Below are 27,927 nucleotides of genomic sequence, written 5' to 3' on the forward strand. Positions count from 1 at the left end.
AAAGTATGTTTATGACTCAAGAAAGCTTATAGATGATAGTTTCGATATGTTCTGCTTCTTGGCCACATGACATAAATGAAATCTAGATTTGCCCTCAATTTTTGTCGGTCTATTTTCCTAAATTAGGTCTTAATTATTATGGTATCCGAGTATTCCATCAATGATTATAAGCAATGATTTAAAAACTATTTCCATTAGTATAAGTAGGGAATCTTTAGCATGAAGTGAATTAATGTGGACCTTAAAAACTATTATTAACAGATAAAGGATAGTGAAAGGTTTATCATGCAAGGTCTAAGGAACTATCCTATGATAATATAAGTGTCGACTACTCATGACTTTTAAAGATAGGTCAAGTTAATATTAATAACTACCTATATGATTTATGCTTATCACTGAGAGGATAATGAGATCGAAGACCTTCCATGGTGAGGTTCAGTTGTCTAGAAGAAATCTCTTTATTCCATACCTATGTTCCCCCATCAAATGATTTTCTAGATAAAAATTACCCGGTGGATCCGCTTTAGCTCAAATTCATGCTTCTATTATGGCTAATAGGAAAACCTTTTTTTGTATTGGAGACAACAAGGATTATGTTATAGCTCACATAATATTTATAATAGTCCATATCCGCAACAAACTTAAAGCCAGATTTTTCAAAAGAGCTAGGTCTGAACCACAGTTGTCACCCACCGGCTGTGGTTCATGACTGCCCCCTAACATACATGAAAATGCAGCTAAAAGTTGACCAATGTCCACCACCTATGGACCGTAGGTTAGACCACGGTCCGTGAATCAAGGTCCCTAGAAGACCTAGAAAATCTCGACCCACGACCAGGACCAATTAACTATAAGTGGACCACAATTCGTGGATTGGGGTTTTCAAATAACAATCTCTGAAACCAATCAACTAATGACAAGGACGGATAATAACTGAGACCAGGTCCATCGGTTGGTCCCGACAATAATTAAGTCAGGTTCATTTTTGACTTTTCCCTATGCGTTTGACCCCTAAGCTAGATCACTCATCCATTAAACTACGTAATGTTTGTTAGTTTTAGCCTAAAAACATAATTAGAACCTAATATGATCAATAGTACACCTAAATAATTCGAACTAATTAGTGATCACTTTATTCCTTCATTTTACTTTACGAAATAATTGCCTTAGACGACATAGACCATGTGAGCTAAACATGGAATCTGGTGTCATGAATTCCTACACAAAAAGAACGTGGTATACTTTTCAAGGTATTACAAAAATATGAACATAGAATTCTAGGTGGATTCACTAGCTCGTATTGCTATGGGGGCATCATAGTTCAAGAACTAGGAGACATGCTAGTTACCCACTTAATGCACAATTGCATTGTAATATTTATCTCATGATAACCGTTATGAAACTACCTTTCCACATTAATAAGGGACACCTCTCATAACTAGTTCACTCGGTGCTAAGCTAAAGTCCCTTATTAAAATGACTTTAAGTCATACTTAAATATCATAACTTAAGATATTACTTAGGAGACTAAACTAGTGTACATCATATAATTAGCTCATAAAGTATAGAACGAGAATGTCCTTTCATTACAACCCTTTATTTGTTAGTTTAACACACCATCATCATAATATCAAAGTAAGGCACATACTGATACACAGTCAACCTTCTATCATCATACCTTAATAATAATATCACAATTCATATAGTCATGAAATTTCATTAAATTAATCATTCCATAACCTACCTAATAAAATCACATGTAATACTTCAATTGAGCATCATCATAAAGTATAAGCCATCAAAATTGAATAAGGATTCAAGATAACAAAGTCTTACCTGTTAACCTTCAAAAGCTTTCTTCAATGGTCTTACAATCAAAACAATCACATTCATCAATGAATATGATTAATATATAATAGTAACAAACACAAGAACTAAGTCATTCACATCATCACAAACTAAGTCAACATCAATTCATAAAATAGGGTACGGGAAATTGATCAATTCATGATTTCTTCCATAAAATTAGGTCAAATATAAAAAATTACCATAATTAGGCAATGATGAATTCTAATCAATTAATAATAATCAAAGAAAACCATGAAGAATTTAATTTAAAAGATCAATTTCGAAATAAGAAGGAAACCATGTTTTTTATAAACTTTTAGAAATCAATTTTGAAAAACCTCTTGGGGAAAGGATTCCCAACAGTAAATAGCTACCATAAATTTTTTAAATCTTAGAGAATTATAGAGGAAGACTTAAATATTGATTCCCTAGTGAAGATTGACCTTGGTCTTCTATGGTGTTCTTTGGGGATTGAGATATAAGGTAGAGAGAAGGTGGAGAGAAATTGGGCTTGGGAATTGAAAAGTGTCAGGTTATCTTAATGAGGGTTAGGTGTTATATAGTCCCTCCAGTAACTTAATTAACCACCCGTTTACCACTAATTAAAACCCTAACTAAGTAAATAATTAATTCATAAACTAAAAATAGAATAGTAAAAACAGACCCCAAACTACGACTTCTCGACCTACACCCTGTAGGTTCATCGACGGCCCGTAATGGCAATGCGTTGATAAGTTCAGGGACTATGTTTTTGGGAGAATTTTGGAAAAATATAAGTGTTGGCCGGTGAAAAAAATCAATGGGCCGTAGACCCATCGACAACGCAGCGATTGGCTTATCGTTTGGCAACTGTCAATTTGATAGTTTCTGGACAAATGGAAGTGGCCTCCTCAAGGACCCCTAGGGTGGTCCTTGGGGATTCATACCCAAATTTTCAACCCTAAAACCCTCTAATACTTTTTAACAACTTTCCACAAATTTTCATCAAATTTCGACTCTTAAAGCCCCATGAATCATGTCAAGGTACACTAACCTCAATTTCAATAGTCTCTAGGTGTCATGGACGTTTCTTGATGTTTTGACTCTAACACTTTCAAATTAGTTTAGATACATTATATTGGGCATATAAGCATTGTTTCAATCCCTAGTTCATCATGTGAGACTCTATATTAAGTAATTAACTTTTGGAGTGTTAAATTATCAATGTGAAGCACGCCACATCAATAATTAAGAGGATGTAACATTTTCAAATTCCTCACTTCTTTCATGTTCCTTTTTCGTGTTTTGGATTTTATATGTAAACAGTTTTTCTATAGTTTGTGGTTGAACCTATTCATAGTATCATGCCTCCAGGACGAGTAACGAGAGGTCATTTAGAAAGAATGTTGAGGAGCAAGAGGTACCTAATGCAACCACAAAGAGAAGTTACAAATGCTGAATTTCATGAGGCTATCTGGATGTTGAGCCAATTTTGACAAATCATGCACGACAACAAAGAGGAGATCGACAACAAAAGGCTGGCACCTTGAGGATTTGGGAATTCTTGAGAAAGATTCTCCAGTCTCACCGGCTTGAGTACTACTGAGGATCCGAAGAATTTCATCGATTAGCTGAAGAAGGTTTTTGTTGCGATGCATTTCATTGAATATGAAAGAGTCGATCTAGATGCAAGCTAACTGACTATGCTTTCTTGGGAATTTCTTTCTCCAATAACAAAAAGAAGCTAAGGTACGAGAGTTATTTACGCTGAAACAAGATTCCCTGAGTGTACATGAATAAGGGTTAAAGTCCACCAAGTTGTACCGCTATACTCTTGAAATGGTTAAGTACATGAGGATCAAAATGAGATTGTTTGTCGCTGACTTGGATCATGATTTAAGCAAAGAGGGCAGAGTTGTAATGTTTATAGGCGACATAGACATATCAAAGTTGTTGGTTTATGAGAAGTAGGTTAAAGAGCAGAAGTGAGAGACATAGAGGAGTACACAAACAAGTAAGTTAAGACTGGAAATGAGTATAGTCAACAAAAGGGTGTGAGTCAACCACAATTTCCAAGACAAAAGTGGCCTACACCATCATCTTCTCTTTCTCCTGCACCCAGAAATAATGGTGAGCATTATGGATAGAAGTCACCTAGGCTAGCATAACCACAAGGCAATGTGGCACAAGGAGGAAGTTGTGCTCCTATATATGCTATGTGTGGTATAAAACACCCAGGAAAATGTGGTTAGGAACAAAACGGTTTATTTAAGCGTGTTAAAGGGGGTAAGTTTATGAAAAGTGCCCGAAGAACAGCAGGGTACTCGAAAACCAAGAAAAAGAGCTCAATCTTCATCATTTGATCCACCTGAAAGGGATATATCTAGAGAAGCCACTTCTGCAACTGGCAGAGAGACAAGCTGCCTATATGCAATCGCTAGCCAACAAGAGCAAGGGAACTCTCCAGATGTTGTCACTGGTATTATCAAGGTCTTTAATTTTGATGTTTATGCTTTGATAGACCATAATCAAGTTTATCTTTTGTAACTCGTTATGTTTGCAAATCAGTTTGAGATTCTTTCTGAGAAGCTTTGCGGACCTTTTTGTGTTTCTACTCCTATTTGAGAGTCTATTCTAGTTGAATGAATCTATCTTGATTGTCATATTTTCATCAATCACAACAACACCATGGCTGATCTAGTTGAGTTAGACATGGTAGATTTAGATATCATTCGAAGTATGGAATGACTTTAAGCTTGTTATGCATCAATAGATTGTAGAAATCGAGTTGGCAAGTTTTAGATTCTAATACGCCAATTATAGAGTGGAGTAGTTGTTCAACAGTGCTTAAGGGTTTTTTCATTTTATACCATAAGGCGATAAAGTTAGTTTCAAAGAGTTGAATCTATCACTTAGTCTTTGTTACTGAATCAAGTGCTAAGATGCCTTCCTTTCAGTCATTTCCTATTATAAAAGAGTTTTCTGTACTCTTTCCTAATGATCTACCCAGAGTCCGTCCTGCGCAAGAAATAGATTTTGTCATAAACATCATCCGAGATACTCACCCAATCTCTATTCCGCCATATATAATGGGACCAACAGAGTTGAAAGGATTGAAATAACAATTACAAGATTTGTTAGATAAGAGTTTTATTCGACCAAGTGTATAACTTTGGGGCTGTACGATCTTGTTTGTAATAAAACAAAATGGTTCCCTTAGAATGTCTATATATTACCCCCAAATGAATGAGGTTACCATCAAGAATAATTGTCCTCTTCCAAGGATAGGTGATATTTTCGATCTACTTCAGGATGTCTCTTGTTTCTCAAAAATTCATCTTAGATTTGGATACCATCCGTTAAAGGTTAGGGAGTGTGACATTCCAAAGATAGATTTTAGAACTAGATATGGGCATTATAATTTTTTTTTCATGTTCTTTAGGTTGACCAATTCTCCTGCAACATTCATAGATCTAATGAATAGTATCTTCAAGCTTTATCTAGATATGTTTGTTATCGTCTTCATTGATGAGTTACAAATCTATTAAAGTAATAAAGAAGATCATTTCAATCACTTCAGGATAGACCTTCAGACATTGAAATATAAGGAGTTTTATGCCAACTTTTCCAAGGGTGATGTTGGGCTTAAGTATATGGCATTCATGGGCCACATAGTTTTTAGTGATGAGCTTCGAGTTCATACCCAAAAGATAGAAGATGATCAATTTTGACCTAGACCCATGTCTCTAGCACATATAAGGAGTTTCTTGGGTTTGGCTTGTTACTATAGAAGGTTTGTTGAGAATTTTTCATCTATCTCCATTTCTTTAACCAAGAAGACTCAAAAGAGAGTTAAATTTCAGTTTTTTGAAGCTTCTAAGAGAAGCTTTTTAGAGTTGAAAATGAGGTTGACTACCGCTTCAGTGTTGACATTCTAGAAGGTACTCAAGAATTTTTTATGTATTATGATGTATCAAGAGTTAGTTTTGGTTGTATGTTTTTGCATAATGGCAAGGTTATAATTTACTCCTCCAGATTGTTGAAGGTTAATTAGAAAAATTAGAAATAACATAGAATCATAAAAAGTCTTACACAGATGTTAGGCGAAAGCCGTTTGAGTTTGAGGTGGATGATTGGGGTATATATGAAAGTTTCACCTATGAAAGGTGTTATGATTTTTGGTGTGAAGGGGAAAATTACTCATCAATTGTCACATATGGGAATTATACCCTAGACGTAACCGGCGTCTTCGTTCTCATCGAGGACTAGCCTTTTAGTTTACATCATTACATTCATAGGTTAAAATGCGGATAATTCAAAACATTTCTTCTACCTATCATGAGGTTTACATAGGTCTCCCGCATACACATAATATATATATTCATATCGAGTATACATAGATTGTTCGTATAAGAAGATTACATGGTCTTCGTATTTTGTTCCACACACACACACAGACAGATATATATATATATATATCTATATATATCTCTCTCTCACTATATATATATACTTATATATATATATAAATTTTTATAGCCCATACATCAATACAATAAATGCCACATATAGTCTATATAACCTTTAGAATTCAAAAGAAAGAAATGAACATATTGTCTTGTAGACTAATCAATATCCGAAGCTAGAAAATGGCATTGTCCTCTAAGTGGTGAGGACCTACCCACCTTGGAGATTGAGAATTCCATGTTTTCGTTCAATAGTCGTCACAAGAACTTTAAAGAACGGAACCTAAGTTGTTGGTCAAAAGAGGAGAGAATAGGGTTAGCACATTACTTTTACTAGGTATAGGAACATATGCATACACACCTAGAAATCATGCTAAAAAGAGACATTTCATTAAAGTATGCAATTTAATTTGAAAAGACTTATGCACATTCAAGAACCCATACCAATCAATAAGATAAATTCATAAAGTCAAGATAATGTAAATAACAAAACCAACCATACTAAATCTAGTCAAGTTAACATGCATATCAACATAATTGAGCACATAGTCAAGACAATCTATCATCAAGTCATAACATCAACAAGCCTGTATAATATCAGAATCAAAGCGAGACTGTTACTCATGAACCCTAATTAAGTTCACTAGTGCATTTACTAAGCAAAGCCCCATAACCTTAATCAAATAAACCTAAAAAGAACCATAACCAATGTCCAACTTGATATACTGTATCTTTTAGACAAACAATCATCATACCTTAAGAATATAGAACATGTACATATCATAAGGGAAACCAATGTCATATAGTGTTATCAACATATAAGATAATCATATAAACATCATCTACATTTATAAGCATATACATACATAAGAACATCCATCTATGACTTCCCTTAGTGTTAACTAGTGCAATGTATAGGTAGAGTTCCATACCCCTACCTAGACTAATTCAAACCTCTCAAGTCATCCTAGTTAAAGTCCATTTTATTACTACATTTCACTTTCAGGAACATCTTCCCTTAATCGACATAGATTGCATGAGCCAATGCAGAATCAAGTTTTATATAACCCTACACCGAAGAAAGGTGGACTACTTGCCAAGGTAGCACCAAAACATGAACATAATTTCTACGTGGATCCACTATCTAGTCTTCCTATGGGTGGAATCATAGTCCAAGAACTAGGAGATATAGTTGGGACCCTGTTTATGCTACATGCATTATAGTCTCCAATCTCATGAATACAATACTGGACCTATCTTCCCTATGTGAGAAGGACTCTCCTCACTCTAGTCATTCGGTACTAAAGTAGAGTCCCTTTTGACATGTCTTTAATGCCTTTATTAATTATCATATGTTAATTTAGGTCATAGGTTCTACCCCTTATATAATCATCATAGCTCAATAAGAATTGCATGAGTATTGTAATTTCATTACAATTCATACATGTGAGGTTAACACATTTACATATTTCTTTATTATAAGGCACAATGACAAGTTATCACCTTCCTTAAAACATTTATATATTTAACAACAAATCACAAACCATAGTTCAAGATATTTCAATTTTAACATCATACCAACATTATCAATCTTAATATAAGTTATACTTCAATACAACATCATTGCTTAATCACAAGTAATCAAAATTCAAATAAAGAATTAAGATCATAAGACTCACTCAATATCATTCAAAATCCCATCATCATGGTCTTACCACGAACCCTATAGTTCAACCCAACAATGGGTGTAATATTATCACACAATAGTAACTATCATAATACTGAAGTCAATTGAATCACTACACAACAACTCATTACTAATTCATAGTCTAGAATTAGAGAATTAGGTAAATTATTCAAGAAATAACATAATTGGATTAAATTATATCACAGTCTACTCAAAATTGACATAATAACAACATAGGATAGAAACTGACAAACTAACCAAGACAATTTTATCAATACTATACACTTCAATTAAAGATCACAACCTAGGGTTAAGGGGAAAAGGTCATCTTCCACAAACTAGGCAATGTATCAAGAACTATTATAATGTAACCATAATACATGATAATATACTCAGAATAACCAAAAGGAATCATAAACAAATCAATTCTTAAGATCAATTCCTTATTGGAAGAAAACCCACTTAGAACTCAACTTTTTGAAATCAATTTGGACGAACCCTTTGGAGAAGGAGATCCCGAAGGTGAAAGGAATCCCATATGTTACTAATTGATGAAGTTTTTTGGAGAAAACTTTACCTTTAGAATCCCTATAAGCCTCCTTTTCTTGGTCTTTAATGGGGGTTTCTTTGTCAGAGAGAAAGAAGGGAGAAGGAACACAATTTGGGCTTGGGAAATTATGAGATTTATATTAGTTTAATAGGTTAGGGTCTTTATATAGGTCATTAAATAACTTAATTAAACCTACCTTAACCCCTCACTAATAAACGAACCACTTAATTAATCAACTTGACTAACTTAAAAACGTGCAGCAAAACAATCTTGAGAGATGATACCTCGACCCACACCCTGTTTGTCAATAAATGGGCACTGTTCACGTCCATCATGTGCAGTCAGAGAGTGGTCCAAAAGGAACATCATCCAAAATGGCTGAGTGTTGGTCGATAGAGGCAGCAACTCCCCGTTGATCAAACGACACCTCATTGCCTGTACACGTATGTAGACACTGGCTGTTGGCAGCTTTTAGCAAGCTTTGGAAAGGTCTTTCAAGGGCCCTAGTTTGGTCCTTGTGGAGTCGTACCTAGATGTTTCAACTACAAACTACCTTGAATATGTTTTAGAAACCTTACCACCAAATTTCATCATTTTCCGACTCTTAAAACTTACTCAAATAGAGTAAGGCACACTATCACCTCTTAGACTAGTTTTCTGGACGTCATGGACGTTCCTTGAGGTTTTGATTAGGAAACTTGCTAAACACTCAAATAAATTATAACTGACTTATAAGCAGTGTTAAAACTCTTAAACCCTCATTTTAATCTCTATATTAGACTTTAGACTTCCCGAGTATTACATTACCCCCCAAGGAACATTCATCCCCGAATGACACCAAAATTCTACACAAGGACGGAATAGACTCGACACTAGCAACCCAACCAACAAAACATACAAACAGGAATCATAATATCAATCATGGAATTAATATACAACAATTAAAAATATCAATTAATACACATGAGAGCTTCAATTCACAATATGAGGAATTTCCTTCTCACAACTAGATGAGCTCAACATATCATTAAGGAGTCAATTATACAACAAGTCAAACTATCAACATGATCGATATTATTTCATAAAGACTCACCATATCAAAATGTACAACATAACTCAGAAGAAGTAAAATTAAAAATTTTCAAGTCTATGGGCATAACTTCACCTTATTCACTGTAACATGAACATTTTTGCAAAATATCACCGAAAATCAAAGAAACTTCAAGTTTAGTAATTATTATTATTATTAGTAAAAACAAATAACCTTATTTATCAAATAGATGAGGGTAACAAGACTTCCTGCCGGCCTCAGCTCCCATGTTGCACCCTCGACTAGGTGATTTTTCCATAACACCTTTACGGAAGCCCCCTGTTTATTCCTTAACTTCTTTACTTGTCTATCAAGGATTTGAACCGGAATTTCCTCATAAGAGAGGATTTCTTTAAAACCTAGAACTTCAATAGGAAGAATGTACTCTGGATCACCGATACTCTTCTTAAGCATCGAAACATGGAACACTGTATTAACGGAAGCTAATTCACTAGGAAACTTAAACTCATATACAACCTTGCTTATATTTTTCAAAATTTCATTGGGACCTACATAACGATGACTAAATTTCCCTTTGTGGACAAATATAAACACCCCTTTCATAGTTGATATTTTTAGATCCACCTTATCACTTTCTTGATACTTTAAATCTTTCCTCCTATGGTTGTCATAAGACTTTTTCCGGCTATAGGCTGTTATCAGCCGGTTCCATATAACAAGAATCTTCTCCAAAGTCTTATAAATCAAATCGGGACCCAAAAGTGAAGAGTCTCCTACTTCAAACCATTCAATTGGAGATGTACATCTCCTACCATACAAGACTTCATAAGTAGACATATCTGTAGATGAATGGTAACTATTGTTGTAAGCAAACTCAACCAAAGGCAAGTATTTATTCCGATTTCCCTTGAAATCAATTATACAAGCTCTAAACATATCCTCAAGGGTTTTAATAGCACTCTCCTCTTAACCATCCGTTTGAGGATGAGAAGCGATGCTTAACTTCACCTTGGTACCCAACCCTTTTTGGAATGACCTCCAAAACCTAGATATGAATTGTCCACTCCTATATTATATGATGGATAACGGAATACCATGGATACACACAATCTTATCTATGAAGATCCTTGCATAATCCTCCGCCGAGTAAGTGAACTTTACAGGAATAAAATGAGCGGAATTTGTCAACCTATAAATATTACCCATATGAAATCAAATTATTTTTGTGTCTGAGGAAAATCTACCACAAGCATATTATTTGTATTCCACTTAAAAGAAGGGACTTGGATTTCTTGAAGTAGACCACCCAACTTTTAATGTTCGACTTTCACTTGCTGGCAATTTGGACTTTATACAACAAGTTCTGCTATATACTTCATTAGGCCTTCCCACCATAACACTTCCCTAAGGTCATGATACATCTTTGTAGAACCTGGATGAATGGAGTAACGGGACACATGAGATTCCACAAGAATTCGGTTCCTCAAGCCATCTACATTGTGAACACACAACCTTACTTGATACCTCAAGATACGATTTCCCCCTAAAAAGAATGACTCATAAAGCTTGCTAAAAACTTATTTCTTCAAATCCATCAATGATTAATCAAGGTGTTGTTTAGACTTCACCTCAGCCACCAAAGACGATTTGGAGTTGTGATTGAAAATAAAACCACCATTCGGAGAATCTTCAAATCGAATCCCAATCTAGCCAACCTATGAACATCTTTCACTTGGACTTTCTAGGCTTCATATATGTGAGACACACAACCCATGGTCATATGACTTAGAGAATCCGCAACCACATTTGCCTTGTCGTGATTGTAGAGTACACTCATGTAGTAATCTTTCAATAATTCCAACCACCTTCTTTGTCAGAGATTTAACTCCTTTTGAGTAAACACATATTGAAGATTGTTGTGGTCTATATACATACCAACATGAACACCATACAAATAATGCCTTCATATTTTTAAGGCATAAACCACAACTACTAAGTCAAGATCATGAGTTGGATACTTCTTCTAATGAACCTTAAGTTGTATAGAGGCATAGAATATTACTTTCTTGTGTTTCATAAAAACACACCCTAAGCCCACTTAGGATGCATCACAATATATAGAGAAGCTCTTGGTACCCTCCGATAAAGTCAACATCGGAGCGGAAGTAAGCCTATCCTTCAAGATTTGGAAGCTTCTTTCACATGCCTCAGACTATAGTCAAGGGATATGCAATGGACGCAAAACCATCCTCAAACCTCCTATAATAACCCACTAGACCCAAAAAACTCTTAATGTTGGTTGGAGTCATTCATCTAGGCCAATTTTTCACTGCCTCGGTTTTCCTTGGATCAACCTCAACCCCTTTACTAGAGATGATATGACAAAGAAATGTTACCCACCTCAACAAAAACTCACAATTATTATACTTAGCAAATAATTTGTTTTCCATAAGAATTTTTAACACCACTTTCAAATGGTCCTTGTGTTCATCCTCATTTTTCAAATATGTCAAGATATAGTCAATGACGACAATGAAAAATGAATCTAGGTAACTTCAAAACACCTTATTCATGAGATCCATAAATGTTTCCAAGATATTAGTGAGATTAAAGGACATTACTAAAAACTCATATTGACTATATCTTGTTCGAAATGCCCTTTTTTTAATATCCTTGGCTATCACCATATGTTGGTGGCATGCCGGTCTCAAGTCAATCTTAGAAAAATAGCTTGCTCCTTGTAGTTGATCAAACAAGTTGTCAATTAGAGGGAGAGGAAACTTGTTGTTAATAGTAACTTTTTTGAGTTGGCAATAATCAATACACATTATAAGGGACCAATCCTTCTTCTTCACAAATAAAACCAGATCACCCAACGGAAAAATACTAGGTCTAATAAAGACTTCGTCTAGTAAAATCTTTGAGTTGAGCCTTCAACTCTTTCAATTCGCCAATAGCCATCCGATAAGGATTAATTAAAATGGGGTTGGTATCCGATAAAAAGTCAATACTAAAATCAATTTCCCTTTTGGGAGGGATTTTGGCAATATCATTAGGAAAGACCTCCGAGATTTCCTTACTACAGGGATTAATTCAATGGGAGGATTTTCAGAGTCTAAATCTTTGACTCTTACAATGTGATATTGACGCCACTTAGAGATAATCTTACAAGCTTTCAAAGAAGAAATGATACGACCTCTAGGAATATAATTTCCCCCCTTTCTACTCAAAAACGGGTTCTTTGTGAAAATTGAACTTCACCACCCTTATTTAACAATCTATGTGAGGAAAGCAAGCATGTAACCAATCCATCCCCAAAATGACATCAAAATCGACAATATAAGGTTCTACTAATTCAACATGAGCAAACTATATTGGGCAACATTATAGAACAATTTCTATGCACCCTTTTTGCGAACACTGATTCACCTATCGGGGTAGTTACAATGGAAGGTTCATTTAGAATATCGGGAATCAATATTTTTAGCTATCAGAGTAATAAAAGATAATGTAGCACCCGAAATAAGTAAAGAATATACATCAATAGAGAAAAATCTTGTTCACCCCTTTAGCGAAGTTCATAAAAGCTATTCTGCTTTGGACGATCCACATAAGAACCACTAGCTTGATCTTTACCACTTCCCTTGTCTTGCCCTTTCAAGGTTGAGAAATCCCTAACCTTCTTGCCACTCTTTCCACATAAAAAGCAATTGTCCCTCCCAAAAAGACAATCATCATAATGTTTTTTGACACACTTTCCACAAGTTGTCTTCTTGCTTCGTGATCTACTATCTCTTACATTTTGAGATTTTGGTTAGACACCCTATCATCATGAAACTTGGGAAATTTGGAAGGAAATTGATTATAAGACCTTTCTTAAACCTAGTCTTATCTTGAATATTCAAGCGTACCCTTTGAAGAACCACCATCAAAATACCTTGCCTTCTTGGCATCCCTACTCTTTCTTTTAACCGTTGTCTCTTCCTTTTGTTGATCCTGAACCAAGAGATGAGAAATGTTCATAGTATCATGTAGCATAGACGAACGAAATTCTTCCTTGAATTCATCATACAACCCCATCTGAAAGCAGCTCAATTCATCCCTGGGATCGAAAACCAAAGAAGGAGCATACATTGACAATTTAGTGAATTTAAAAGAGTAATAAAGTACACTGATACCTCCTTGACAAAGGTTGATAAATTCCTCCATTTTGGCTTCTCTCTTCTCCCTAGGAAAGAAAATTTCAAGAAAAGCAATGTTGAAGATCTCCCATGTCACTGGTCCACCACTTAAGGGCCTATTATCACTCCATTTCACATACAAAGTTTGGGCGAACTTTGAGTTGGTAAGTGGCTAAATCAGCCTTCTCTCTAGTAGTCAACCCCATAGCATAGAGGAAATTGTAGGTTTCATAAATGATATCTTTGAGGTCTTTCTCACGTTTGGACCAATAAAATGTAGGGGGATTCATCCTTGTGAAATCCCTGAAACGGGAGGACATGCCATGTTGGTTTCCTCAGGGTACAACCTCCTGATTAGCTTGGGTCGTCATGGCTTGAAATTGAATAGTGACGACTTGTTCTTGAGTAGTAATGGCCTGGGTTATTTAGATAAAGTCGTCCCTAATGTACCCATCCATCAATGGAGGAGGATTGACCGGAGCTTGGTCATTATTAACAACTTCTTGAATAGGAGGACCTCTTGCATTGATAATCTTTTTGTCAAGTCTTTGAGTGACTGCTCATTCAGTGTTGATTGCCTATAATTAAAATAAAAGGATTAGATGCTAAGAGCATATAGAGAAAAGACTCTCGAGGCACGATATAGAATTTCCAGGAAAATTAAAATTTCCCAAGAATGTTATAGTTTGCTATTGATAAGTGTGGCGCACTTCAAAATTATGAATAAAAATATAAATAGACGTGGTTAAGTGAGACATCGACATCTAAAGATTTTCAACCTCATGCTCTGATAACAAGTTTGTCACATTCGGGGAGCACACCCTAAAAGTAACCGATGTCGTCATTGTCATTGAGGACTAAGACAAGCCTCTCAGTTTACAATATTACATTCAATGGTAAAAATGTGGAAATTTATAACTTTTCATCTACCTATACTGAGGTTTAGATAGACCTCTCCCATACACATAATATATATATATATATTCATATCGAGTATACATAGATCCTTTGTATAAGAAGATTATATAGTCTTCTACTTTTATTGTATACACACACACACAAAAACACAGTCGCACACACACATACACACACACATACACACACACACACACACACACAAACACACACACACATATATAAAACATAACATATTCAAATGAAAGAAATCAACACATTGTATTTATGACTCGTAAATATTCATACCTAGGAAATGACATTGTCCTCGAAGTGGTAAGGTGTCACCCAACTTGGAGAGTGAGATTTCCAAGTATTCCTTCAATAGTTCTCACAAGACCTTCAACGACCGGAACCTAAATTGTTAGGGAAAAGGGGAGATTATAGGGTTAGCACATCACTTGTACTAAGTATAGGAACATATGCATTCACACATAGAAATCATGCTAAAAAGGGACATTTCATTAAAGTATGCATTTTAATTTGAAAAGTCTTTTGCACACATTCAAGAACCCATACCAATCAATAAGACAGATTTATTAAGAGAAAATCATGTAAATAACAAGACCAATCATACTAACTCTAGTCAAGTAAACATGCATATCAACATAATTGAGCACATAGTGAAGACATTCTCTCATCAAGTCATAACATCAACAAGCATGTATAAGAATTCATAACATCATAATCAAAGCGAGACTGTTAGTCATGAACCCTCATTAAGTCCACTAGTGCAATGACTAAGCAATGTCCCATAACCTTACTCAATCAATTAAACCTAACAAGAACCATAACCAATGTCCAACTTCACATACTATATCATTTAGACAAACAATCATCATACCTTAGAAATATAGACCATGGATATATTCATAAGGGAAACCAATGTAATATAGTGTATTCAACATACAAGATTATGATATACACATCATTTACATTTATAAGCATATACATACATAAGAACATCCATGTAAGAACTCCCTTGAGGCTAACTAGTGCAATGTATAGGTAGAGTTCCATACCCCTACCTAGACTAATTCAAACCTCTCAAGTCATCCTAGTTAAATGTCCATTTTATTACTTAATTTCACTTTCAGGAACATCTTCCCTTAACCGACATAGACCACATGAGCCAATGCAGAACACAGTGTTATGGAACCCTACACCGAAGGAAGGTGGACTACTTGCGAACGCAGCACAAAACATTAGCATAACATCTATGTGGATCCTCTAGCTAGTCTTTCTATGGGGAGAAACATAGTCCAATAACTAGGAGATATAGTTGGGACCCTGTTTATGATACATGCATTATAGTCTCCAATTTCATGAGTACAATAGCGTACCTAACTTCCTTATGTGGGAAGGGATACTTATCACTCTAGTTCACTCGGTGCTAAGCTGGAGTCTTTTTTGAAATGTCTTTAGTGCCTTTATTAATCATCATAACTTAATGTAGGTCATAGTATATACCCCTTATATAATAATCATCATCATATCTCAATAAGAATTGAATGAGCATTATTTTTTCATTACAATTCATACATGTGAAGTTAGCACATTTACATATTACTTCATAATAAGGCACATTGGTAAGTTATCACCATGCTTATAACATTCAGATATTAGCTATAAACTCACAAACCATAGTTCTAGACATTTAATTCAACATCATACCAACCCTATCAATATTAATGTAAGGTATACATTAATACAACATCTTTGCTTCATCACAAGTAATCACAATGTAAGCAAATAATTGAGATCACAAGACTCACCCAACCTCTCTCACAATGCAATCATCAAGGTCTTACATTCAACCATCCAATTCAACTTGATAATGGGTGTAATATTATCACATAATAATTACCAATATAATAATACAGTCAGTTGAATCATTACAGAGGAACTCATCACTACTTCATAGCCTAGAATTAGAGACTTAGGTCAATTATTCAAGAACTAGCATAATTAGATTACAATATATCACAATCTACTCATAATTGACATAATAACAACATAGGATAGACACTCACACACTAACCTAGACCATTGTATCAATATTATACAATTCAATTCAAGATCACAGCTTAGGAATAAGAGAAAAAGGTCATCTTCCACAATCTAGGATATTGTATCAAGAATGAGTATAATGTAGCCATAATAAATGTTAATCTACTAATAATAACCAAATAAAATCATAAACAACTCAATTCACACGATCAATTTTGTAATTGAAGAAAACCAATTTAGAAGTTTTCACATCCGAGAATAGCCCTTACACATAACCGGCGTCGGCGTTCTCTATCGGGTCTAAGATTAACCTTTTAGCTTACATCATTACGAAGATTACTTAGTCTTCTACTTTATTTAAAATATGTATATAATATATAACATAGTCATAATAGTCGTTTTTCACATAACCATCTAATACGAGTGTAAGAACTTGGGAGTAACCCATATATCAAAGTAAGAATTCCTTACATGCACTATATAATGTTTCATACTAAATGGAAAAGAAAGAAACATAAAAGTCTTAAACTCAAGACAACTCTATTAGCTAGATAGTGGAATCTCCCTAGGAAAGTAAGTACCTACCCAACTTGGATGATCAAGAGATCCAAGTCTTCTTCAAGTCGTCTTCAAAAAGAACTTCAATGACTACAACTTAAAATGTTTGTGAAAAGGAAGAAATAGGGTTAGTACACCCCTTGTACTAAGTATGAGACCATCATCACACATACTTTAAAATTATGCTAATAAGGGATCTTTCTTGAAAACAGGATATTTAACCCTTTGAAAACCTTATGCATATCAAAGAAGACCACACAAAATAAATAAGACAGTCACTAAGTTATAGACATGTACATCACATGACTAATAACATCAAAACTCATCATGTAAATATACATATTATGTAATTATACATATAGTCAAAGAAAATCTACCATAAAATCATAACATTAAAATGCATGAATAATATTTCATTATAACTTAGACAAAGTAAGACAATCACCCATAATCACTATCGAGTCAACAAGTGCAATGACCAAGAAATGCCCCATAACCTTAATCAAATCAAGTAACTCAAAAAGAATCATGACCAACATCGCACTTAACATATCATAACATTTAAGAGTACAAAGCATCATACTTAAGCAATACAGACCAACTCATATTCATAAGTGACACCATTCAACATATAATATCAACAGTGTGCAAGTTAATCATATACATATCATGTACATTTATAAGCATATTCATACATAAGAACATCCTCCTATGACTCCATTCAAGGCTAACTAGTGCAATGTTTACGTAGAGTCCCATACCCCTACCTAGACCAAGATAAATCCCTTAGGTAATCTTAGTTAGAGTTCAATCATTTAGTTCATTTTACCTTTTTTTTCTAACCGACATAGACCACATGAGATAATGTGAAATCAAGTGCCATGGAACCCTACACCGAAAGAAAGAAGACTACTTGCCAAGGTAGTACCAAAACATGAACTTAACAACTACGTGGATCCACTAGCTAGTATTCCTATGGGGGCAAGATAGTTCAAGAACTAGGAGATATAGTTATAAACCTCTTTATTCAACATGCATTTTAGTCTACAATCTCATGAGTACATTAGTGATCCTACCTTCCCTATGAGGGAAGGGACACTCCTCACTCTATTTTACTCGATGCTAAGAAATAGTCCCTTTTGAAATGTCTTTAACGTATTTATTAATCAGTATAACTTAATGTAGGTAATAGGGTCTAACTCCTGTATAAAATCATCATATCATGGATCAAAAAGAATGCATGAGTATTGTCCTTTCATTACAATACATTGGTGAGGTAAGCACATTAACATTTTCATATGATGATAAGGCACATTGGTAAATCATTCACACCTCAAAAATAATAGTCAAGACATTTCAATTCAATATCATACCATCCTGTAAATCCTTATACAAGGCATACTCCATTACAACATCATGACTTAATCACAATTAAAAATAATTTGAAGTAAAGGATATGGATCACAAGACTTACCAAGTCTCCTTCATAATTCATCATCAAGGTCTTAACATAAACCCCCAATTAGGGTATAACATCATTATAATTCAATGGCCAAAATAATAAGAAGGCTAAAAGAATCACTACATCACAATTTAATACTAGCTAATAGCTGAAGACAAGATACTTAGGTTAATTCACAACTTCATAACCTAGACCAGCTTCTGGAGAAATAGCATGTTAGGACTAAAAATAACTATAATTAACTCATGATTAGTATAATAACATCATATAAAAGTAATTCAAGCTATAACCAAGTCAATTGAACCAATACAATATAATTCATATCAAGATCGTAACCTAACTTAAAGGGGTAAAGATCATCTTTTACAAACTAGATCAAACCATCAAGATATATCATAATTTGGTTTCAAGACATGATAATATATTCATTATATCCTATAGAAAACATAAAAAAACAATTCATAACATCAATTTCGAGATTGGATAAAACCCATTTGAAAACCCAATTTTGGAAATAAATTTGATGGAACCCTTTGAGGAAAGAGATCTCAAAGGTGAATTAGATATCATACCTTAATAATTTATGTGGATTGATGGATAAAATTGACCCTTTGAAGATGTTAAACCCTCCCCTAGCTTTGTATTCAATGGTGTTCTTCACTAGAGAGAGAAAGAAGAGAGAAGGAAGAGAATTTTGGGTTTGTGAGTTATGTGATCTTAAATTAATCTAATGGGGTTAGGTTCCTTATATTGGAGTTAAATCAACTTATTAGACTTATCTTAACCACTAAATAACCACCTAACCCTTATTTAAATATTTGGAACTAATTAAAAATGTGCAGAAACTTTTAGTGACCACACATTAGACCATGATCGACGGATCGAGGGTCAATCGACAGCAAATGTTCCATTTCTTGCTATATATACGTCATCTTAGTCAGAAACTTTGAAAATGATGCAATCAAATGATTTGTATAAGTGTTGGTTGGCGGATGGAATAGACGCCTCCTATATCGTACATGTCCCGTAGATTCCTTGGATAATTTCTTGACCCTAAATGATAGGGCTCCTCATCAAGGGCCCTTGGTTTGTCCTTCGGGAGTTTTACCTAGACATTTAGACCATGAATAAACTTAAAAATATGTTATACACCTTTACACAAATTTTCATCACTTTTCAATTTCTAAAAACTACTCAAATAGGCTAAAGCACACTTGTACCTCATTGAACTTAGTTTAGAACGTCATGGACTTTCCTAGATGTTTGGTTTCTAGACTTCCTAGATGACTTATAAGCACCAAAATAAAAGTTAAAACAATGACTAAACCTTATGACACCTATGTTAGGCTCTAGAACACGTCTTGGATTTTTGAAGTATTACATTACCCCCCCCCCCAGGAACATTGTCCCCGAATGACATTAAAATTCTTTTGAAGGAAGGAATAGACTCAAGATTAGCATCCCAACCAATCAAAACTTGATAACAACATCAACCATATCAATTACACAAGTCAATTTAAAACTTCAATTACAACACATAAGGCTCAACATTACATTATGAGGAACATCTTTCTCACAATAACAAGAGCTCATAGCATTTATGTGTCAATTATGCCAAAGTTAAACTTAACAACATGCTACATATAAATTTATGAAGACTCACCTCATTTTAATGCACAACATGATTCAAAACAAGAAGACTGACAAATTTCCAAGTCATAATGCACATTGACTGTAATAAACTGTAACTACATCAAAATGCACATTTTTGCAGAACTTCACCAAAAATCAAGAAATTTACATGTTTAGTCATTATTTTCATTACTAGTAGGAAAAACTAACCTTATTTATCAAATATATTAGTGTAAAATACTTTTATATCGGCCTCGACCTCCCATGTTGAACCCTCAACTAGGTGATTCTTGCATAACACCTTTGTAAAAGCCACCTCTTTGCTCATTAATTTCTTTACTTGCCTATGAAGGATTTGAATCACAACTTCCTCATAAGAGATATTATCCTTCACAGAAGACCCTCAATAGGAGGAATAGACTCGGCATCACGGATACACTTCTTAATCATGGAAACATGGAAAACCAGATGAACCAAAACAAATTTACTAGGATACCTTAACTCAAAGGCAACCTTACCAACCCTTTGCAACATTTCATAGGGACCCACATAAAAAGAAATCAACTTCCTTTTCTTTCCAAATCTAACCACCGCTTTCATAGGAAAATTTTTCAAATACTCCTTATCACCCAACTCCAAATCCCTTCTCCTATGATCAACATTAGACTTTTACTGACTATAAGCTATCTGCAACCGGTTTCTTATGATATGAACTTTCTCAAAAGTCATATAAATCAAATCTGGACCATGAAGTGAAGGCTCAGCTACTTCAAACCATCCAATGGGAAACCTACTGTCATGATCGGAGTCTAGACACCAGACGAGACCAGCGTCGTTGACCTCTCAGAGGTCGTAGACAAGCCTACTTACGTCATTGTTACTTTATCTAGGTCAATTTTAGCGGAAAATTTGAAACTTTTTACTTAGTATCATGCATAAATGTCATTATACTCACATTCATAATATTCACAATCAACATCTAAAATTAATATTATTAATTGGAAGAAATAGTTCAATACTGCATTAAATGCATAATTGCAAAAATGTCAGAAATAAAAATGGAAAGAAACACTAGTGGAACATACTCTGATATCTCAATTCTATAACTATGTTATAATATAATGGCCAAGAATCCTCAAAAGCATGAGGTCTTAGAAAGTCCGGATGAATGCTTCACGTCCGGATAGTTTCAACCACAACCTGTAGCTCCAGCGTCCACCTGTGCTTGCACCTAAAATTGTAGTGTTGTATATGGTAAGTCAACACTTGTAATAAGTATGGGTATGTGCAATAAAACACCAAGGACATGCATAGGTATGAATAAGTCTTCCCTAACAACATGATTATTGAAAGTCAAGTGAGTGGAGTTGCCAAATTGGGATTAGGAAATTTCGTGGTCATTCCAAATTTTGATTAGGAAAGTGAGTGAACTTTCAAAATTTATATTAGGAAAGTTATTCCATGAAGTAACATGCATCATCATACTTATTATATTGCACACATCACATAACATCTTGCACACAACACATAACATATTTCATATAGCACATAACATTTTGCATATCATTTGATCATATGCCATGAGACCTTGGAATCATGGACTTGACATTAAGAATTCACAAAAATGAGGGCTCAACATATGGGACCTCAACTAGGGAGCCTTCTTCAACAATCACAGAGTCTGCTTCATTCATTCAAACGTACTTCATTTCATTTCATTCATGAGCTAGTGTAAACACCAGGTATACCTAGGATGTAGTATAAGACATTCATCAAGTTCTCTATTCAATGATCAAGAAAGACATAGTGTCATTACTAAAGTCAATCTCACCTCCTGATCATCCTATCCTAATACCTTTGGTATTATTAATTTCATTATGTGCATCATTCGAGGCTCTCCTCATTCATTCATTGGGAACTTTAACTTTAATCTACATAGATTATGTGAGCATCATGAAATGTAGTGTCTCCCCCACAATTAAAAGAGGTGGAATCACCAGCAAAAGTGACCCAAAACATCCTAGCATACATGGTAATTGTACCCCACCAGATCCCTATATTGGCAGTATAAGTTCAAAGACTAGGAGATATAAGGAGACCCATACCCAGCATGCCAGAAAGTCTCATCTCATGAGACATTCGTGAACCTCATCCCTTCCAGAAAGATGACATAACCGCTCATGGCTAGTCTATGGGTGGTCAGTATAAATTTCCATTACATTCAACTCATACGTCATGGAAACGCGCTTCTAGTATGAGGACATCATATCTCAATTGGTGATTTCTCATCTCATCATTAGTATTAAGTGAGTTAATCTCAATAATTTCATTAGAGTATTCATAGAGACTAGTCACTTTATTAACCTTACACTCTCATAGTTTAGTACGTTTTGGTAACATTTACTTTGGCTTATTCGAGATTGATCTCATCTTTTACATTAGCCTTATATCATGTTGTCACCACATTCATTAACATTAGCAGATTTGCTCTTCATAATTACTCACCCCTTTTTACGTAAACGTTCATTTCATCATATCCCAATGAACTTGGCCATTTAGTGTGTTTCACGCTCTTTCTTAACCCTCTACGGTTTCATCATTTCATGGTTCATTTCGTCATTTATTGTGCATTTCATCATTTCGTTATTATTTTCATAACGTTCCAATGCACTTTGACATTTAGTGTTTTTAGACGCTTACTTAACCCTTGAAGGGTTACATCATTTTATTATATACATCTTAGGTTCACTTATTTTTTAACGTATCCTAGACTTATGAGTCTATACATACAACCTATGAGTCTTCATTCACTGTTAATTTAAGTGATTCATATCTTTCTACGAATATGTGGTACAAGACTTATGCATCTTGTATGTATGGTAAGATCTCAATTTTGATTTATGTAGGCAACATTATTCTTGATTATTTAATTCACGTATGACTTATGTATCAATTTAAAATTTGGTTAAGGGAACCCGATTTCAAATCACTGGAACAACATTTTACATTTTTCTTGTTATTTAACATCAGTCCATATGACATTGGGACCCTATATCGAGCCCCAACAACAACATTTCCTTTTTATTTCTATCTTTGAAAATTCTCTTACTTGGCCGAGGTGTTGTGTGTTCAAACCCCCACAACAACTTTAGTTTTTTTTTCTTGACTATCTCGAGTTAAACATGAGGTTGTGGGATCAAACCCCCATAACCTCACTTTAATTTTGTTATAATTCTCCTTTACTTCCTAGAGGTCGTGGCTTCAATTCCCATGCCCCACATTCCATTTCTCTTCAATTTTTATTCTCCTTTTCATCCTAGAGGTTGTGGGTTTAATTCCCATGCCTCACATTTTTTTGCTCTTCTTTTTTGATTCTCTTTTACCGCTTAGAGGTTGTGAGTTTATTCCCCATGCCTCACATTTATTTTCTTATTTTTTTCCTTTAGCTTGAACAAGAGTTTATGAGTTCGAATCTCACTCCTCCTATTTCTTATTTTGATACAGCATTTTTCAGACCAAAATAATGGTTCAAATCCCCTTCACCACATTTCTTTTTACTTCTTTATTTTCAGGATTTTTAACATGGTGAGGTCACGGGTTCGACCCTCATTGACCTCAATTATTTTTTCTTCATTTTTCATAACATTTTAAACCATTTTAACTTGACCAAAGTTCATCAATTGCGGCTGGAAATTTTTGTAGCATTTTTCAGCATCTTTTTGAAGAAGTTACATACTAGTTCTCAGGGAATTTTTATGGTTCGTTAAAAACGTGTTAGATGCATTTTTATGAATTAGTTTAGACAAGAGATTCTCAATAAATTCTACCACATAGCATTTCATATGAACATCACGATTTACTTTAGTTTGTGCACGTAAAAGTACAACCATAATACATTCTTTTTTTGAGCCTTAAATTCGAGGCCTATGGGCCATAGTTCACATTTTGCAAACACTTTCACATAGTTTGGGAAACATGGGTTGTAATTCATAAAATTTAAAACATACATTCATGAACATATTCATCACGAAAAGACAACACGAGCCTAATATCTACCAGAAAACATGCCCAACCTTAGAACCACTGGGAGCTAGTGACAGGGACACGCAACGAGGAACAACCCTAGTTTTCCGAATAGATTCGTTTGAACCTTAAGCTGTCACTTGGGAAAGGGACAATAGAGAAGAGAACCCATACCTTTTTGAACCCTCTTAACTTGACCGAAACTCAATCTTTGAAATTGGAAATATTTGCAGCCTATTTTCTCACTTCTTTAACATTAAATTTTTAGACGTTTTAAGTAGTTTTGTAGTGAGTTCTTTAGGTGCATTTTCATGATTTCATTCGATAAAGAATTGTACTCGAATGAGCATCTTTACATCACTTATGAATACATTGATTTACATAAACATGTGCGCATGAAGTACAAAGTACTAATACCACATTTTAGAGTTTTAAACTTGAGGCACATGATCATGGTTCACATTGCACAAACGTACACATAGTTTTGGATCACATAGGTGATCCTTCATACGATTTCAACCACACATACATGAACATATACATCAAAAAAACATAACACATGCCTAATATCTACCAGCAAACATAGCCAACCAATGAATCATTTGGAGCTAGTTTCAGGGACATGCAACGGGGAACAACCCTATTTTTCGCAATAGTTTCATCTAAACCTTAAGGGATCTCTCGGGAAAGGGACCCAGAGACAAGAGAACCCATACCTTTTTTGACGTTCGAACCTCGACCTGATTCCCAAAGAACTCCTCAAAACACACGTCCAACACAAAAAGATCAACACCAAACCCCACGTAAAACCTTCTCTTTGCCTACGTGATTGATTAGTTGTTTATTTACAATTTAGTTTGAGAGTTCTTAAAGTTTGAAGAAATTTGGTTGACCTAATGATTTTTGAAGTTATTTGGCAGAGAGAATCGTAAAAATAAGAAGAGAGATTCAACATCAGAGTTTAGAGATAGACGTCAGAGAGTGGGAGTTTTATTAGGTTTAGGAGTCTAGTTTAGGACATAGTCAAAGAAGGTTTTATTAAATAAATATCTGATTTCCCTTTTATTTTAAATTATATAATGAATAATATTATTATGTAGTTACATTAATGTAACAATTTAAATAAAAACAATTTTAATTTAATGTTTCCACCTAGGTTCGAACCGGGGTCGAGAAATATTTCACTTCAAGAGCCCATTTTTGTCCTATATTTAGTGTAATTAAAATACTATACTTAGCCTGGAAAAATACCATTTTACCCATAGACCCTCAAAAACTATGATTTTCCCTTTTTAAGTCTGGTAAAGACTCATTCGAGTAACTCTTCGTATTCGAGAGCCATACATCGCTCGACCCACAATTTTCTAGCTCAAGCAACACCCCAAGGCAGTTGGCTTGGCAGTCGTAAGGGTTTTGAGGTCTGGTTCTATGCGCATCAATTGTGTGAACCCTGGTCTAATTGTAGGCATTTTAGATACATTAATAATTAGTTATCATATCCATTTTTAGGGTTGTTATACCTACACCTCCTACGTTGCAAGGCTTCATAAGGAGACATGGATATGGATGAATAAAAACTATTATTATAAGCAAAGTCCACCAAGAGAAAATGCTTATCCCATTTCCTTTTAAATATATAATACAAGCCCTAAGCATATCTTAAAGGGATTGAATAGTAAGCTCAACTTGACCAACCGTTTGGGGATAATAAATGGTACTTAACTTTACCTTTGTACCCAATCCTTTTTGAAATGACCTCCAAAACCTAGGTGTGAATTGTGAACCCCAATTTAATATGATGGATAATGGAATACTATGGCTATACACAATCTCATTTATGAATATCCTTGCATAATATTATGTCGAATAAGTAGACTTGATAAGAATAAAATGAGTGGACTTGGCAAATCTATCCACAAAAACCCATATAGAGTCATATTGCCTTTGAGTCCGAGGCAACCCTACTACAAATCCATATTAATGTCTTCCCACTTCTAAGTAGGAACTTGGATTGCTTGTAGTAAGCCACCGGGTTTTAGGTGGTTGGCCTTAACTTGTTGAAAATTTTGACACTTAGAAAAAATTTCTCTATGTCCTTTTTCAAACCTTCCCACCAATATACTTCCCAAAGGTCATGGTACATTTTTGTGGAACCCGATTGAATGGAGTAACAGAATCCATAAGGTTCCTCAAGGATCTGGTTCCTCAACCTATCTACATTGGGAACGCACAATCTTCCTTGATATATCAAGGCACCATTCCCCCCAAGAGAATGCCTCATTAAGCTTACTAAGAACCGATTCCCCTAATCTCAATCAATCGTTGATCCAGATGTTGTTTAGAATTCACCTCAACCACGAAGGATGACTCGGAGTTGTGATGGACCATAAAACAACCATTTGTAGAATCTTCCAACCTCACACCCAATCTATCCAACCTATGAACATATCTCACTAGTTTTTTTCTTAGATTTCTCTATGTGAGACACACTACCCATGGTCATACCACTTAGAGCATCCGCAACCACATTGGTCTTTTCGGGGTTATAGAGGACAGTCATGTCATAATACTTCAACAATTCCAAAGCCCTTATTTGTCGGATATTCAAGTCCTTTTGAGTAAATACATATTGGAGACTCTTATGGTTTGTATACAAATAAACATGGACACCATACAAGGAATGCCTCCATATTATCATGGGAAATACCACGACCAAGATTATGGGTTGGTTCATTTCTCTCGTTCACCTTTTGTTGTCTACAGGCATAGGCTACCACTTTCCCAAATTGCATAAGCACACACCCTAAACCCACTTGGGATGCATCACAATACACAAAGAACCCTTTGTACCCTCCATCTAGATTAAACACAAGAGATAAAGTAAGCCTATCTTTCAAGTTTAGGAAGCTTCTCTCACATGCCTCCGACCACTCAAATTTTGTACTCTTTTGGGTCAAAGGAGTCAAGGGAGATGCAATGGACGCAAAACCATCCACAAACCTAAGATAATAACCTGATAGACCCAATAAACTCCTAATATCGGTTGGTTAGTTTAGGACAATTTTTTACTTACTCTATTTTCCTTGGATCAACCTCAACTCTCTCACTAGAGATGATATGACTAAGAAATGCGACTGACCTCAACCAAAACTCAGATTTGCTATACTTGCAAAATAGTTGGTTCTCCTTAAGCACTTGTAACACCACCCTCAAATGGTTCATGTGATCACCCTCATTTTTTAAATATACCACGATGTCATCAATGAATACAATTACAAATGAATCTAGGTAAGTTCGAAACACCTTATTCATGAGATGCATAAATGCTATCGTGGCATTCGCGTGGCCAAAGGACATTACTAAGAACTCATAGTAACCACATCTAGTGGCATATGTTGTATATCCTTAACTTTAACCCTAAGTTGGTGATACCCCGATTTTAAGTTAATATTAGAAAAGTAGCTTGCCCCTTGAAGTTGATCAAACAAGTTTTCAATCCGAGGGACATGATACTTATTCTTGGTTG

Source organism: Solanum lycopersicum, chromosome 4 (assembly GCF_036512215.1).
Source record: "Solanum lycopersicum chromosome 4, SLM_r2.1".
Taxonomy (NCBI): Eukaryota; Viridiplantae; Streptophyta; class Magnoliopsida; order Solanales; family Solanaceae; genus Solanum; species Solanum lycopersicum.